Source organism: Arachis hypogaea, chromosome 5 (assembly GCF_003086295.3).
Source record: "Arachis hypogaea cultivar Tifrunner chromosome 5, arahy.Tifrunner.gnm2.J5K5, whole genome shotgun sequence".
Classification (NCBI taxonomy): domain Eukaryota; kingdom Viridiplantae; phylum Streptophyta; class Magnoliopsida; order Fabales; family Fabaceae; genus Arachis; species Arachis hypogaea.
Window position 1 is genome coordinate 61,587,884 of NC_092040.1, and position 14,400 is coordinate 61,602,283.

The window sequence follows — 14,400 nt, forward strand, 5'->3', positions numbered from 1 at the left end:
AGGAAAATTTGGAAGCTCACTGGCATGAAAAAGCCAGTAAGAAACGTTTTGGGCGTTGAACGCCCAAAAGAAGCACCCACTGGGCGTTCAACGCCAGTAAGCGTAGCCATCTGAGCGTTAAACGCCAGAAAGGGGCATCTTCTGGGCGTTGAACGCCAGAAAGAAGCACCTTCTGGGCGTTTAACGCCAGATTGATAGCGTCCTGGGCGTTTAGAAAAACGCCCAGTGACAAAGGACTTCCTGGCGTTCAACGCCAGAAAGAAGCAACAGCTGGGCGTTGAACGCCCAAGAGAAGCAACAATTGGGCGTTAAACGCCCAAAACATGCAGCAGTTAGGCGTTTAACGCCAGGATGGTGGGGAGGAGGTAAAATTCATTTTTCTTCACAAATTTTCTAATTTTTATGTTTCAATTCATGATTTCTTGCATAAACATGTTTCAAAATATCATCCTTCAATTCCAAAAATTTTAATCCTAATTTCTAAAAACCCTAATTTCTAAAATTCTTTTTTTTTAAATATCAAATGTATCTTAATTCATAAGCACAAATCTTTTTCCAATCCAAATCTTTTTCAAATCTTTTTCAACTCATCATATCTTTTGGATTTCGAAATTGCCTTTCCCTCTATTCCTCTCCTATCCTTTCTTTTGCTTGAGGACAAGCAAACCTCTAAGTTTGGTGTGATTTTCCATGATCACTGAGCTAAAACTCATTAAGATCATGGCACCTAAGGGAACATGAAGAGTAAGGATGTGAACTGAAGGAACTGAAGCGTCAGAAATTAATTCTTGCAGGACCAAGCATCCCACAGACTAGAGGAACATCCACTTCCCAAAATACAGGTTGTTAAGTTCTAATTCTAGCTTTAACTCTGTGATAATATTATTATAGGATTTTACCTTAGAAGTTATATAGGAGTAGTAGTAATTAGCATATCTATTTTGATTTTATTTTCAATAAAGTTATAATTTATTTTTCTCATCATCATCAAACATGAATAAAATAGTAGATTTTTAGAATAAAAAGGCAATAATTTTTTCGAGTTCTTAATAAGAAAAATTCTAATTATTTATATGTGGTGGCAATACTTTTTGTCTTCTGAATGAATGCTTGAACAGTGCATATTTTTGATCTTGTTATTTATGAATGTTAAAATTGTTGGCTCTTGAAAGAATGATGAAAAAGAGAAATGTTATTGATGATCTGAAAAATCATGAATTTGATTCTTGAAGCAAGAAAAAGCAGTGAAAAAAAAAACTTTTACAAGAAATCATTGGATCAAGAAAAAGAAAAAGCCAATAGCCCTTAAAACCAAAAGGCAAGGGTGAAAAGGATCCAAGGCTTTGAGCATCAGTGGATAGAAGGGCCCAAGGAAGTAATTCCAGGCCTAAGCGGCTAAATCAAGCTGTCCCTAACCATGTGCTTGTGGCATGCAGGTCCAAGTGAAAAGCTTGAGACTGAGTGGTTAAAGTCGTGATCCAAAGCAAAAAGAGTGTGCTTAAGAGCTCTGGACACCTCTAACTGGGGACTTTAGCAAAGCTGAGTCACAATCTGAAAAGGTTCACCCAGTCATGTGTCTGTGGCATTTATGTATCCGGTGGTAATACTGGAAAACAAAGTGCTTAGGGCCACGGCTAAGACTCATAAAGTAACTGTGTTCAAGAATCAACATACTACATTAGGAGAATCAATAATACTATCTGAATTCTGAGTTCCTATGGATGCCAATCATTCTGAATTTCAAAGGATAAAGGGAGATGCCAAAACTGTTCAGAAACAAAAAGCTACTAGCCCTGCTCATCTAAATTAGAATCTGAGCTTCACTTAAAACTCGGAGATTTTATTACTCCTTAAATTCTTTTTATCCTATTTTTGTTCATCTAGTTGCTTCGGGACAAGCAACAGTTTAAGTTTGGTGTTGTGATGAGCGGATATTTTATATGCTTTTTGGGGGTAATTTCATGTAGATTTTAGCATGTTTTAATTAGTTTTTAGTATAATATTATTAGTTTTTAGGAAAAAATCATATTTCTGGACTTTACTATGAGTTTGTGTGTTTTTCTGTGATTTAAGGTATTTTCTGGCTGAAATTGAGGGAGCTGAGCAAAAATCTGAGTTAGGCTGAAAAAGGACTGCTGATGCTGTTGGATCCTGACCTCCCTGCACTCGGAATGGATTTTTTGGAGCTACAGGAGTCCACCTGACGCGCTCTCAATTGGGTTGGAAAGTATACATCCAGGGCTTTCCAGCAATATATAATAGTCCATACTTTGCACGAAGATAGATGACGGAAACTGGCGTTTTTTCATGCTGCTGTCTGGCGTCTAGCGCCAGAAACAGGTTACAAGTTGGAGTTCAGCGTCCAAAACACGTCACAACCTGGCGTTCAACTCCAGAAATAACCCAAGCACGTGAGAAGCTTTAGTCTCAGCCCCAGCACACACCAAGTGGGCCCCAGAAGTGGATTTCTGCACCAATTATCTTAGTTTACTCATATTCTGTAAACCTAGGTTACTAGTTTACTATTTAAATAACTTTTAGAGACTTATCTTGTACCTCATGACATTTTCAGATCTGAATTTTATACACTTTGAAGGCATGATTCTCTAAACTCCATTGTTGGGGGTGAGGAGCTCTGCAGCGTCTCAATGAATTAATGCAATTGTTTCTGTTTCTCCTTTTAAACATGCGTGTTCCTATCTAAGATATTCATTTGCGCTTAATTATGGAGAAGGTGATGATCCGTGACACTCATCACCTTCCTCAATCCATGAACGTGTGCCTGACAAACACCTCTGTTCTACATCAGATTGAATGAGTATCTCTTAGCTTCCTTAATCAGAATCTTCGTGGTATAAGCTAGAACTGATGGCGGCCACTCTTGAGGATCCGGAAAGTCTAAACCTTGTCTGTGGTATTCCGAGTAGGATTCAAGGATTGAATGGCTGTGACGAGCTTCAAACTCGCGATTGCTGGGCGTGATGACAAACGCAAAAGGATCAATGGATCCTATTCCAACATGATCGAGAACCAACAGCTGATTAGCCGTGCTGTGACAGAGCATCTGGACCGTTTTCACTGAGAGGATGGGAGGTAGCCATTGACAATGGTGATTCCCTACATACAGCTTGCCATGGAAGGAGCTTTGCATTTATGAAAGTGAGTAAGCATTATATTGCAGGGATTCAGAGGAAAAAGCATCTCCAAAACCCCAACATATTCTCCATTACTGCACAACAAGTAACTATTTCACACTCTTTTATTTTTCTAATAATTCCAACTGATAATTTTAATTAATATCCTGACTAAGAATAATAAAATAAACATAGCTTGCTTTAAACCAATAATCTCCGTGGGATCGACCCTTACTCACGTAAGGTATTACTTGGACGACCCAGTGCACTTGCTGGTTAGTTGTGCGAAATTGTCGAGAATTGTGATTTTCAATTTCGTGCACCAGTAACTTCGGACCGGTTGCTAGTGGGAATGATTGAGAGTTGGATAAACTCCAACCATCCCCTAGCCACGGGCTTGAGGTCATGCCTTCTCAGTTGAACCGGCTTCCCTCTTGAATCTCTCTTCCATTGAGCGCCCTCTTCACAAATGTCTATGAGGACTTGGTCCAACCTTTGATCAAAGTTGACCCTTCTAGTGTAAGGGTGTTCATCTCCTTGCATCATGGGCAAGTTGAATGCCAATCTTACATTTTCCGGACTAAAATCTAAGCATTTCCCTCGAACCATTGTAAGCCAATTCTTTGGGTCCGGGTTCACACTTTGATCATGGTTCTTGGTGATCTATGCATTGGCATAGAACTCTTGAACCATTAAGATTCCGACTTGTTGAATGGGGTTGGTAAGAACTTCCCAACCTCTTCTTCGGATCTCATGTCGGATCTCCGGATATTCACTCTTTTTGAGTTTGAAAGGGACCTCAGGGATCACCTTCTTTATGGCCACAACTTCATAGAAGTGGTCTTGATGCACCCTTAAGATGAATCTCTCCATCTCCCATGACTCAGAGGTGGAAGCTTTTGCCTTCCCTTTCCTCTTTCTAGAGGTTTCTCCGGCCTTAGGTGCCATAAATGGTTATGAAAAAACAAAAAGCAATGCTTTTACCACACCAAACTTAGAAGGTTTGCTCGTCCTCAAGCAAAAGAAGAAAGAAGAGAGTAAAAGAAGAAGAAAACAGAGGAGATGGGAGTGGCTTTATTTTTTGGCCAAGTGGGAGATGTAGTGTGTAGGTTGTGTGAAAATGAAGGAGTGAATATGGGTTTATATAGGAGTGGAGAGGGGGGTATGGTTCGGCCATGTATGGGTGGGTTTGGGAGGGAAAGTGGTTTGAATTTGAATGGTGAGGTAGGTGATGACAAGTCATCATATACCCATTTTTCAAGCTAATTTCACTTGTTTTGTTAGCATTTATGCACTTTCTTGCATCCTAAGTAAGTGATTTGGAGTGAAAATGCATAACTTCTTTAAATCAAGCAACCACCATGAAATTAATGATAATCCATGAGGTTTAAGCTAATTTTAATTGAACTTTAATTGATTTATAAGCCTCTTGAATTTAGTGATACTTGGAGTGGTTGTTTTGGTTTATTATAGGTGAAGAAAAGAAAAGAAAAGGAAAAGCATGGCCTAAGAAGTGTGACCTAAGGAAAGGAAAGCGTGGCCAAAGCCATATGAAGCGTGCCACATGCTAAGGGGGAGGCAACATTGCCCTCCACAAGGGCAGACTGCCCTCTAGGAGGGCAACATAAGAAAACCAAGAAGAGAAGGCAACTCTGCCCTGCCCACTACAAGGGCAGAGCACAAAATGTGCCTTGAGACCAAGAGGAAGAGAACATTCCCTGCCCTTGTGGAGGGCAGAATCGGGCTCTCCAAGGAAGAAATTCAAGAGAAAAATGTCACCCATGCATGCTACAAGGATCGAACAAGGAACCATGAGGAAGCCAAGAACTAAGGTTGATTGCCGTGCCAAGAAGCCAAGGAAATTAATTGAATTTGTGCCCAAGCCGTGTTTCGAACACGGGGCGTGGAAGAGGGAACTCTGCCCTGCCCTTGGCGCGGGCAGGGCAGCATTTGGATTGGTGCAAGATCCTGGCGCATCATGCACGATTCTGGCGCACCAACTCTCATCCCTGGCAGCATCTGGCGCATCAAAATTCGTCCCTGGCAGCATCTAGCAGCACCAAAATTTCCTGCCCTGCCCTCCGCGAGGGCAGGGCAGCATCCTGGCGCACCACGCACGAATCTGGCGCACCAATCTTCGACCCTGGCAGCACCAACGCGCACACTCCTCGATCTGGCAGCACCACAATTTTCTGCCCTGCCCTTGGCGCGGGCAGGGCAGCGTTTTGCGTTCCTGGCAGCACCAAGCCGCACCAACACGCACCCAAGCCGCACCAAACTTCTGCACCATGCACCAATTTTCTGCCCTGCCCTCCACAAGGGCAGGGCAGCCTCCTGGGAGTGAATTTTCATGGGCCGAAAATTCAAATTAAAACCCCATTTTAATTCATTTCTTCACCAAATCAAAAGCCCATCCAAATCCCAAAATCCAAGAATAGAAAGTGTATAAATAGAAGCTAGTTTGATGTAATTAGGAGCTTTTACCTTCTTTTGAATTTTTACCTTTTGACTTACTTTTGGCTTAGTCTTTGAATTTGCACTTTCTTTGAGCTTTCTTGAGAGACTTGTCCGAGCACCAAGAGGATCAAGGGAGAATTGACTGATCTCCTTCCTCATTCTTACTTGGGCAACTCTACTCTCCTGTTTTTGAGTTTTGGGTGTGTGAAATTGAGGAAATTCTGTCTCAATTCCCATTCAAACTCTTTTCAATTTGTTTTCTGCATAATTGAATCTGATTTCTGTTCTTCTACTGGTTTCTCTTTTAATTCTTGTCAATTGCTTTGTTAACTTGGATCTAAGAAGGCAATTAGAGATCTAGGCTCTGCTACCTAGTCTCTTGAGATCTGAGACCCAATTTTACTTTTGGTTCTTCTGTGAACCTCTGCTACATTTTATTTCCTTTCTGTTTGAATGCTTATTTGCTTCTGATTCAATTTCTGCTCAATCAATTGCTGCAATTTACTTCTTCTTTGTTTAGATCCTGCAATCCCATTCCTCAATTCCCTTTTACTTTCTAGCAATTTAACTTTCTTGCCATTTAAGTTCCTGCAGTTTATGTTTCTTGCACTTTAAGTTTCAGTCATTTACTTTCTTGTTCTTTAAGTTTCTGCAAATTTACTTTCCTGTTCTTTAATTTACTGCACTTTTCCCTTCCCCCTTTACATTTACTGTCATTTACTTCCTGTTAAACACAAATCACTCAACCAATACTTGATTCGCTTGACTAAATCACCCACTAAACTAAAATTGCTCAATCCTTCAATCCCTGTGGGATCGACCTCACTCATGTGAGTTATTATTACTTGATGCGACCCGGTACACTTGCCGGTGAGTTTTGTGTTGGATCGTTTTCCACACATCAAGTTTTTGGCGCCGTTGCCGGGGATTGAAATAGATTGACAATGATTAAGTGAAGTGGAGGTCTAGATCAAGCATTTTTTTTCTTTTCTGTTATTCTAATTCCTACTAACACACTAACTGTTTGAGAAATTGCCTCTATTAACTCACTAACAATTTATCTCAAATAACTGCACTTAATTCTCAAGCGTGTTGTTGTTTGGTCATCCTGATTGTTTGCATATCACAGGAAATCAAGTTTCTACAGACAAAGGATATCATGACATGAAGCCACCACTCATTACACTCATCAAGAACAATTGTTCTTATGACGGAAATCCATCGGAAGATCCTCAGCAGCACATATCCACTTTTCTAAAGACTTGTAATGCAGTCAAAACCGATGGTTCAGATCATGACACTTATAAGATCCTGTTATTCCCCTTCTCATTAAAGGGTGAAGCTGCACAATGGTTTGAAACTTTTCCTCAAGGAAGTATCACTAGTTGGGATGATTTGGTTACCAAATTTCTGGCCAAATTCACCTCATCTAGACAGATTATCCAGCTGAAAAAGGAGGAACATCTATTCACACAAGGGGACGAAGAACCACTCTTTAAGGCCTGGGAAAGGTACAAGAAAGCGACTGATAAAGTGGGCTTCCGAGCTTTCTATGAAGGATTGACCCCAGAAACAAGAAAAGCAGTGGATTATTTCTCAGATGGTCTACTCAAAGCAACAACAACTGCCCAAGGAATTGCAGACCTCAATGACAAAGGAGTCAACAACCAACAGTCATTTGAGAAACCACAAAATGCAATCTCAGAAAAAGAAGTGATGAATAGTGAAGGGGTGAATGCGTTCAAAGACTTAAATAGACAAATGCATCCTCAACCACAGCAAAACATGGAAACATCTGCTGCAGTGAATGCCAAATTTCCACCATGGAGACCCCATTCTTATCTGAGAATGAGGGAGTTTCAACATCAAGAACAAGGAAGTTTCCACCAAGGCAACCTCATGATCACAAACAATCAATATCACACATCCACTAATACCATTCAAAGCCAACCCTCACAACACAGACACTCCCAAACCCATCTCAACTGGAGAAGGAGTGAGTACCAAAATCACAGACCAAGGGAATTCCATTATAACAACCCGAACTTCATAAACCATCAAAAACACCATTACAGCAATAACAACCACTACATGCCGCCACCACACCCACCCTTCCTACCTTCAACATGTCATAACCAACCAACCTCACAAGACTCTCAGAGAATCACAAACTTGGAAATCCTAATGGAGAGAATGATGAAACATCAAGAGGAAACAACAAGGAACCAAGAGATGTTAATGAGAGGAATTGAGGAGCAGATAGCTCAATTGGCGAAGCACTTTGCAGAAATGGGTGAGAAGAAACCAAATACTTTCTTCAAAACCAGTGAAGATAAACCAACCAACAACGAAGATGCTACAAAGAAGGAAGGATGGAAAAGGATCATAGAGGACAATGAGAAAGGAAGTACCAGCCAAGAAAAACACAACAGAGAATTCCTTCAAAGAGAGACAGAGGAGAGAACTAAAGCCAAGCAGAAAATCCCCACTGGAAAGTTTTCACTAGGGGATCGAGTGATGATCAATAGTCAAACCATGAAGGTATCCCCACAGTTGTCTGATCACTACACTATGACTAAGATCCTTCCACAAGAATTTATAGAAGTCATCAAAGAGGAAACCGGAAGGAAGTTCACAGTGAAGATAGACAAGCTAAGGCACTGTGATTTTCGACCTCCATGATAAGCAAAAATGAAGATGTCAAGCTAGTGACAATAAAAGAGCGCTTGTTGGGAGGCAACCCAACCTGAGGTAGTTGTCTTTTTCATAGCTTTTCAATAAAAATGTTGAATAATTGGTATGCATTGCAAGGAGTTAAGTTTGGTGTTGCACACCAAAACAATTTGAGGGAGAATGAAAACTTCTAAGTTTGGTGTTCCACCAAAAATATCATTTAAAAACACATTCTCACCACTTGCATGACTCTAGCTCCAAGCAATCAAAAACATTATTCAACTGTTGAATTGTTTTCTAGCTTTAATTTCATTCACCTTTAGCAAGGATACATGGTTTCAATTATGGTTAACTTGTTACATCTGAGGAAGTGGCAGACAATTAAGTTTGGTGTCCCTACACCAAAAATCAATCCTGGAGCCACACTCAGTTTATACACACTAACCATATAATTAAGGGCTTGAGAAGCAAGCAACTTTGAGGATTATGCAGGACATGAGTCAACAATTGAAGACACTATGCATTTTAACTCAAAGAGAACACAACAGAAGGAAGAATCAAAGGGCTGCAACTTCAAAGGTTGTATCTGAACTTAATCCTTGCTGCTGTGTATTGTTTCGAACATGGGAACCATTGTTTGTCTTGCTAAAGTGTCTATCTAGTTGCAAGTGAGATTGTTTGCTGAAAATGATAAGTCTGCACAATGCTTGTATCCATCACTTAGCTTGAAAATTGTTTTGTTTCCCATATGCTTAAATAAAAGAGTTTGATTTAAATTGAAAAGTGAAATATCCAATGTTGCATAAGTATGAATGGAAGTTGGTGGTGGTATATGTGTTTGATTAAATGCATGACTCATGAAATAAGTGTTGCATAATATCATTCTCATTCAATTGTGAGTTAGCTTGCTGTTATAAAAACTCCTATCAAGAATGAAACAACCCTTGGTAACAAAAACAGAAAGAAAAGGAAGAAAGAAAAAGCCAAAATGGCAAGAAAAACAAAGAATAAAGGTTGGACACCAATAGCTTGAACCTTAGGACATATGCCTGTGGTGTTCTTGTACTGAGATCTACTTGGATGAGTAAATTCTAAGGGGTATTTTGAAACCCGGTCACTTAGATCAACTGATTTGGGATGGCCAATTGAAAATCCACAATAAAGAGCAACTTAGATACAGAACATTTAGTTATCCAAAGAGATGCTGGGCATCAATGATCCTAGGAAGAATTAATGAGCCAAGTGTCTGTGGTGGAGAGATGTTGAGCAAAAAGAAAAGAAAATAAAGCCAAAGGCTATGCTGCAGCATTTGACACCCAACCTATAAAAGAATAATAAGCTTGTTAAGCTTTGTAAGCCAAGAAAAGTTAGCAAGGGAGTGAGTAAAAAGTGAGTCTTATAACAGCAAGTTTAGCAAACCTTTGATGCAAAATGTATATCATGTAACAAGAACAATAACTTGAGTTGTCATTGTCTGCATAAATGCCCCATAGATCAAATTCTGCTATCTGCATAATAAGGATAAATATCCTTTTCTTATTCATTTCATTTACTCTTAGTTTTGAGGCTTGCTTGGGGACAAGCAAGATTTAAGTTTGGTGTTGTGATGACAAGTCATCATATACCCATTTTTCAAGCTAATTTCACTTGTTTTGTTAGCATTTATGCACTTTCTTGCATCCTAAGTAAGTGATTTGGAGTGAAAATGCATAACTTCTTTAAATCAAGCAACCACCATGAAATTAATGATAATCCATGAGGTTTAAGCTAATTTTAATTGAACTTTAATTGATTTATAAGCCTCTTGAATTTAGTGATACTTGGAGTGGTTGTTTTGGTTTATTATAGGTGAAGAAAAGAAAAGAAAAGGAAAAGCGTGGCCTAAGAAGTGTGACCTAAGGAAAGGAAAGCGTGGCCAAAGCCATATGAAGCGTGCCGCATGCTAAGGGGGAGGCAACATTGCCCTCCACAAAGGCAGACTGCCCTCTAGGAGGGCAACATAAGAAAACCAAGAAGAGAAGACAACTCTGCCCTGCCCACTACAAGGGCAGAGCACAAAATGTGCCTTGAGACCAAGAGGAAGAGAACATTGCCCTGCCCTTGTGGAGGGCAGAATCGGGCTCTCCAAGGAAGAAATTCAAGAGAAAAATGTCACCCATGCATGCTACAAGGATCGAACAAGGAACCATGAGGAAGCCAAGAACTAAGGTTGATTGCCGTGCCAAGAAGCCAAGGAAATTAATTGAATTTGTGCCCAAGCCGTGTTTCGAACACGGGGCGTGGAAGAGGGAACTCTGCCCTGCCCTTGGCGCGGGCAGGGCAGCATTTGGATTGGTGCAAGATCCTGGCGCATCATGCACGATTCTGGCGCACCAACTCTCATCCCTGGCAGCATCTGGCGCATCAAAATTCGTCCCTGGCAGCATCTGGCAGCACCAAAATTTCCTGCCCTGCCCTCCGCGAGGGCAGGGCAGCATCCTGGCGCACCACGCACGAATCTGGCGCACCAATCTTCGACCCTGGCAGCACCAACGCGCACACTCCTCGATCTGGCAGCACCACAATTTTCTGCCCTGCCCTTGGCGCGGGCAGGGCAGCGTTTTGCGTTCCTGGCAGCACCAAGCCGCACCAACACGCACCCAAGCCGCACCAAACTTCTGCACCATGCACCAATTTTCTGCCCTGCCCTCCACAAGGGCAGGGCAGCCTCCTGGGAGTGAATTTTCATGGGCCGAAAATTCAAATTAAAACCCCATTTTAATTCATTTCTTCACCAAATCAAAAGCCCATCCAAATTCCAAAATCCAAGAATAGAAAGTGTATAAATAGAAGCTAGTTTGATGTAATTAGGAGCTTTTACCTTCTTTTGAATTTTTACCTTTTGACTTACTTTTGGCTTAGTCTTTGAATTTGCACTTTCTTTGAGCTTTCTTGAGAGACTTGTCCGAGCACCAAGAGGATCAAGGGAGAATTGACTGATCTCCTTCCTCATTCTTACTTGGGCAACTCTACTCTCCTGTTTTTGAGTTTTGGGTGTGTGAAATTGAGGAAATTCTGTCTCAATTCCCATTCAAACTCTTTTCAATTTGTTTTCTGCATAATTGAATCTGATTTCTGTTCTTCTACTGGTTTCTCTTTTAATTCTTGTCAATTGCTTTGTTAACTTGGATCTAAGAAGGCAATTAGAGATCTAGGCTCTGCTACCTAGTCTCTTGAGATCTGAGACCCAATTTTACTTTTGGTTCTTCTGTGAACCTCTGCTACATTTTATTTCCTTTCTGTTTGAATGCTTATTTGCTTCTGATTCAATTTCTGCTCAATCAATTGCTGCAATTTACTTCTTCTTTGTTTAGATCCTGCAATCCCATTCCTCAATTCCCTTTTACTTTCTAGCAATTTAACTTTCTTGCCATTTAAGTTCCTGCAGTTTATGTTTCTTGCACTTTAAGTTTCAGTCATTTACTTTCTTGTTCTTTAAGTTTCTGCAAATTTACTTTCCTGTTCTTTAATTTACTGCACTTTTCCCTTCCCCCTTTACATTTACTGTCATTTACTTCCTGTTAAACACAAATCACTCAACCAATACTTGATTCGCTTGACTAAATCACCCACTAAACTAAAATTGCTCAATCCTTCAATCCCTGTGGGATCGACCTCACTCATGTGAGTTATTATTACTTGATGCGACCCGGTACACTTGCCGGTGAGTTTTGTGTTGGATCGTTTTCCACACATCAGTAGGTGGGGTTTTATGAAAGATGGATGTGAGTGGTGAAGAGAATGGTAGGATTTGATAGGTGAGGGGTTTTTGGGGAAGAGGTATTGAGTTGATTGGTGAATGGGTGAAGAAGAGAGAGAGTGGTGGGGTAGGTGGGGATCCTGTAGGGTCCACAGATCCTGAGGTGTCAAGAAAAATTCATCCATGCACCAAGTGGCGAGCAAAAATGCTCTTTATGCCAATTCTGGCGTTAAATGCCGGGCTAGTGCCCATTTCTGGCGATTAACGCCAGCTTCTTGCCCTTTCCTGGCGTTTAACGCCAGTCTGGTGCCCCTTTCTGGCATTAAACACCCAGAATAGTGCCAGACTGGGCGTTAAACCCCCATTTGCTGCCCTTACTGGCGTTTAAACGCCAGCAAGGTTTTCCTCCTGGGTGTGCTATTTTTCTTTCTATTTTTCATTCTGTTTTTGCTTTTTCAATTGATTTTGTGACTTCCCATGATCATCAACCTACAGAAAACATAAAATAACAAAGGAAAATAGATAAATATAGCATTGGGTTGCCTCCCAACAAGCGCTTCTTTAATGTTAGTAGCTCGACAGTGGGCTCTCATGGAACCTCATAGATACTTAGAGAAATGTTGGAACCTCCCAACACCAAACTTAGAGTTTGAATGTGGGGGTTCAACACCAAACTTAGAAGTTGGTTGTGGCCTCCCAAATACCAAACTTAGAGTTTGACTGTGGGGGCTCTGTTTGGCTCTGTTTTGAGAGAAGCTTTTCATGCTTCCTCTCCATGGTAACAGAGGGATATCCTTGAGCCTTAAACACAAAGGATTCTTCATTCACTTGAATGATCAATTCTCCTCTGTCAACATCAATCACAGCCTTTGCTGTGGCTAGGAAGGGTCTGCCAAGGATGATGGATTCATCCATGCACTTCCCAGTCTCTAGGACTATGAAATTAGCAGGGATGTAATGGTCTTCAGTCTTTACTAGAACATCCTCTACAAGTCCATAAGCTTGTTTTCTTGAATTATCTGCCATCTCTAGTGAGATTCTTGCAGCTTGTACCTCAAAGATCCCTAGCTTCTCCATTACAGAGAGAGGCATAAGGTTTATACTTGACCCTAAGTCACACAGAGCCTTCTTAAAGGTCATGGTGCCTATGGTACAAGGTATTGAGAACCTTCCAGGGTCCTATCTCTTTTGAGGTAATCTCTACCCAGTCAAGTCATCCAGTTCTTTGGTGAGCAAAGGAGGTTCGTTCTCCCAAGTCTTATTACCAAATAACTTGTCATTTAGCTTCATGATTGCTCCAAGGTACTTAGCAACTTGCTCTTCAGTGACATCTTCATCCTCTTCAGAGGAAGAATACTCATCAGAGCTCATGAATGGTAGAAGTAAATCTAATGGAATCTCTATGGTCTCAGTGTGAGCCTCAGATTCCCATGGTTCCTCATTAGGGAACTCATTGGAGGCCAGTGGACGTCCATTGAGGTCTTCCTCAGTGGCGCTCACTGCCTCTTTCTCCTCTCCAAATTTGGCCATGTTGATGACCTTGCACTCTCCTTTTGGATTCTCTTCTGTATTGCTTGGAAGAGTACTAGGAGGGAGTTCAGTAATTTTCTTGCTCAGCTGTCTCACTTGTGCCTCCAAATTCCTAATGGAGGATCTTGTTTTAGTCATGAAATTTTGAGTGGTTTTGATTAGATCAGAGACCATGGTTGCTAAGTCAGAGTGGTTCTGCTTAGAATTCTCTATCTGTTGCTGAGAAGATGATGGAAAAGGTTTGCCATTGCTAAACCTGTTTCTTCCACCATTATTGTTGTTGAAACCTTGTTGAGGTCTCTGTTGATTCTTCCATGAGAGATTTGGATGATTTCTCCATGAAGGATTATAGGTGTTTCTATAGGGTTCTCCCATGTAATTCACCTCTTCCATTGAAGGATTCTCAGGATCATAAGCTTCTTCTTCAGATGAAGCGTCCTTAGTACTGCCTGCTGCAGCTTGCATTCTAGAAAAACTTTAAGAAATCATATTGACTTGCTGAGTCAATATTTTGTTCTAAGCCAATATGGCATTCAGAGTATCAATCTCAAGAACTCCTTTCTTCTGATTCATCCCATTATTCACAGGATTCCTTTCAGAAGTGTACATGAATTGGTTATTTGCAACCATTTTAATGAGTTCTTGAGCTTCTGCAGGCGTCTTCTTCAGATGAAGAGATCCTCCAGCAGAGCTGTCTAATGACATCTTGGACAGTTCAGACAGACCATCATAGAAGATACCTATGATGCTCCATTCAGAAAGCATGTCAGAGGGACACTTTCTGATCAATTGTTTGTATCTTTCCCAAGCTTCATAGAGGGATTCACCTTCCTTCTGTCTGAAGGTTTGAACTTCCACTCTAAGCTT

At 40.9% G+C, this 14,400-nt stretch overlaps 1 non-coding gene across 1 annotated transcript; it reads left to right on the top strand.

The window, feature by feature from the left end:
• The first annotated feature begins 14,292 nt into the window (after positions 1-14,292).
• LOC112804586 (small nucleolar RNA R71) lies at positions 14,293-14,400 on the top strand. The gene has a single exon (XR_003203196.1). It is a non-coding gene; the product is annotated as a small nucleolar RNA R71 (small nucleolar RNA).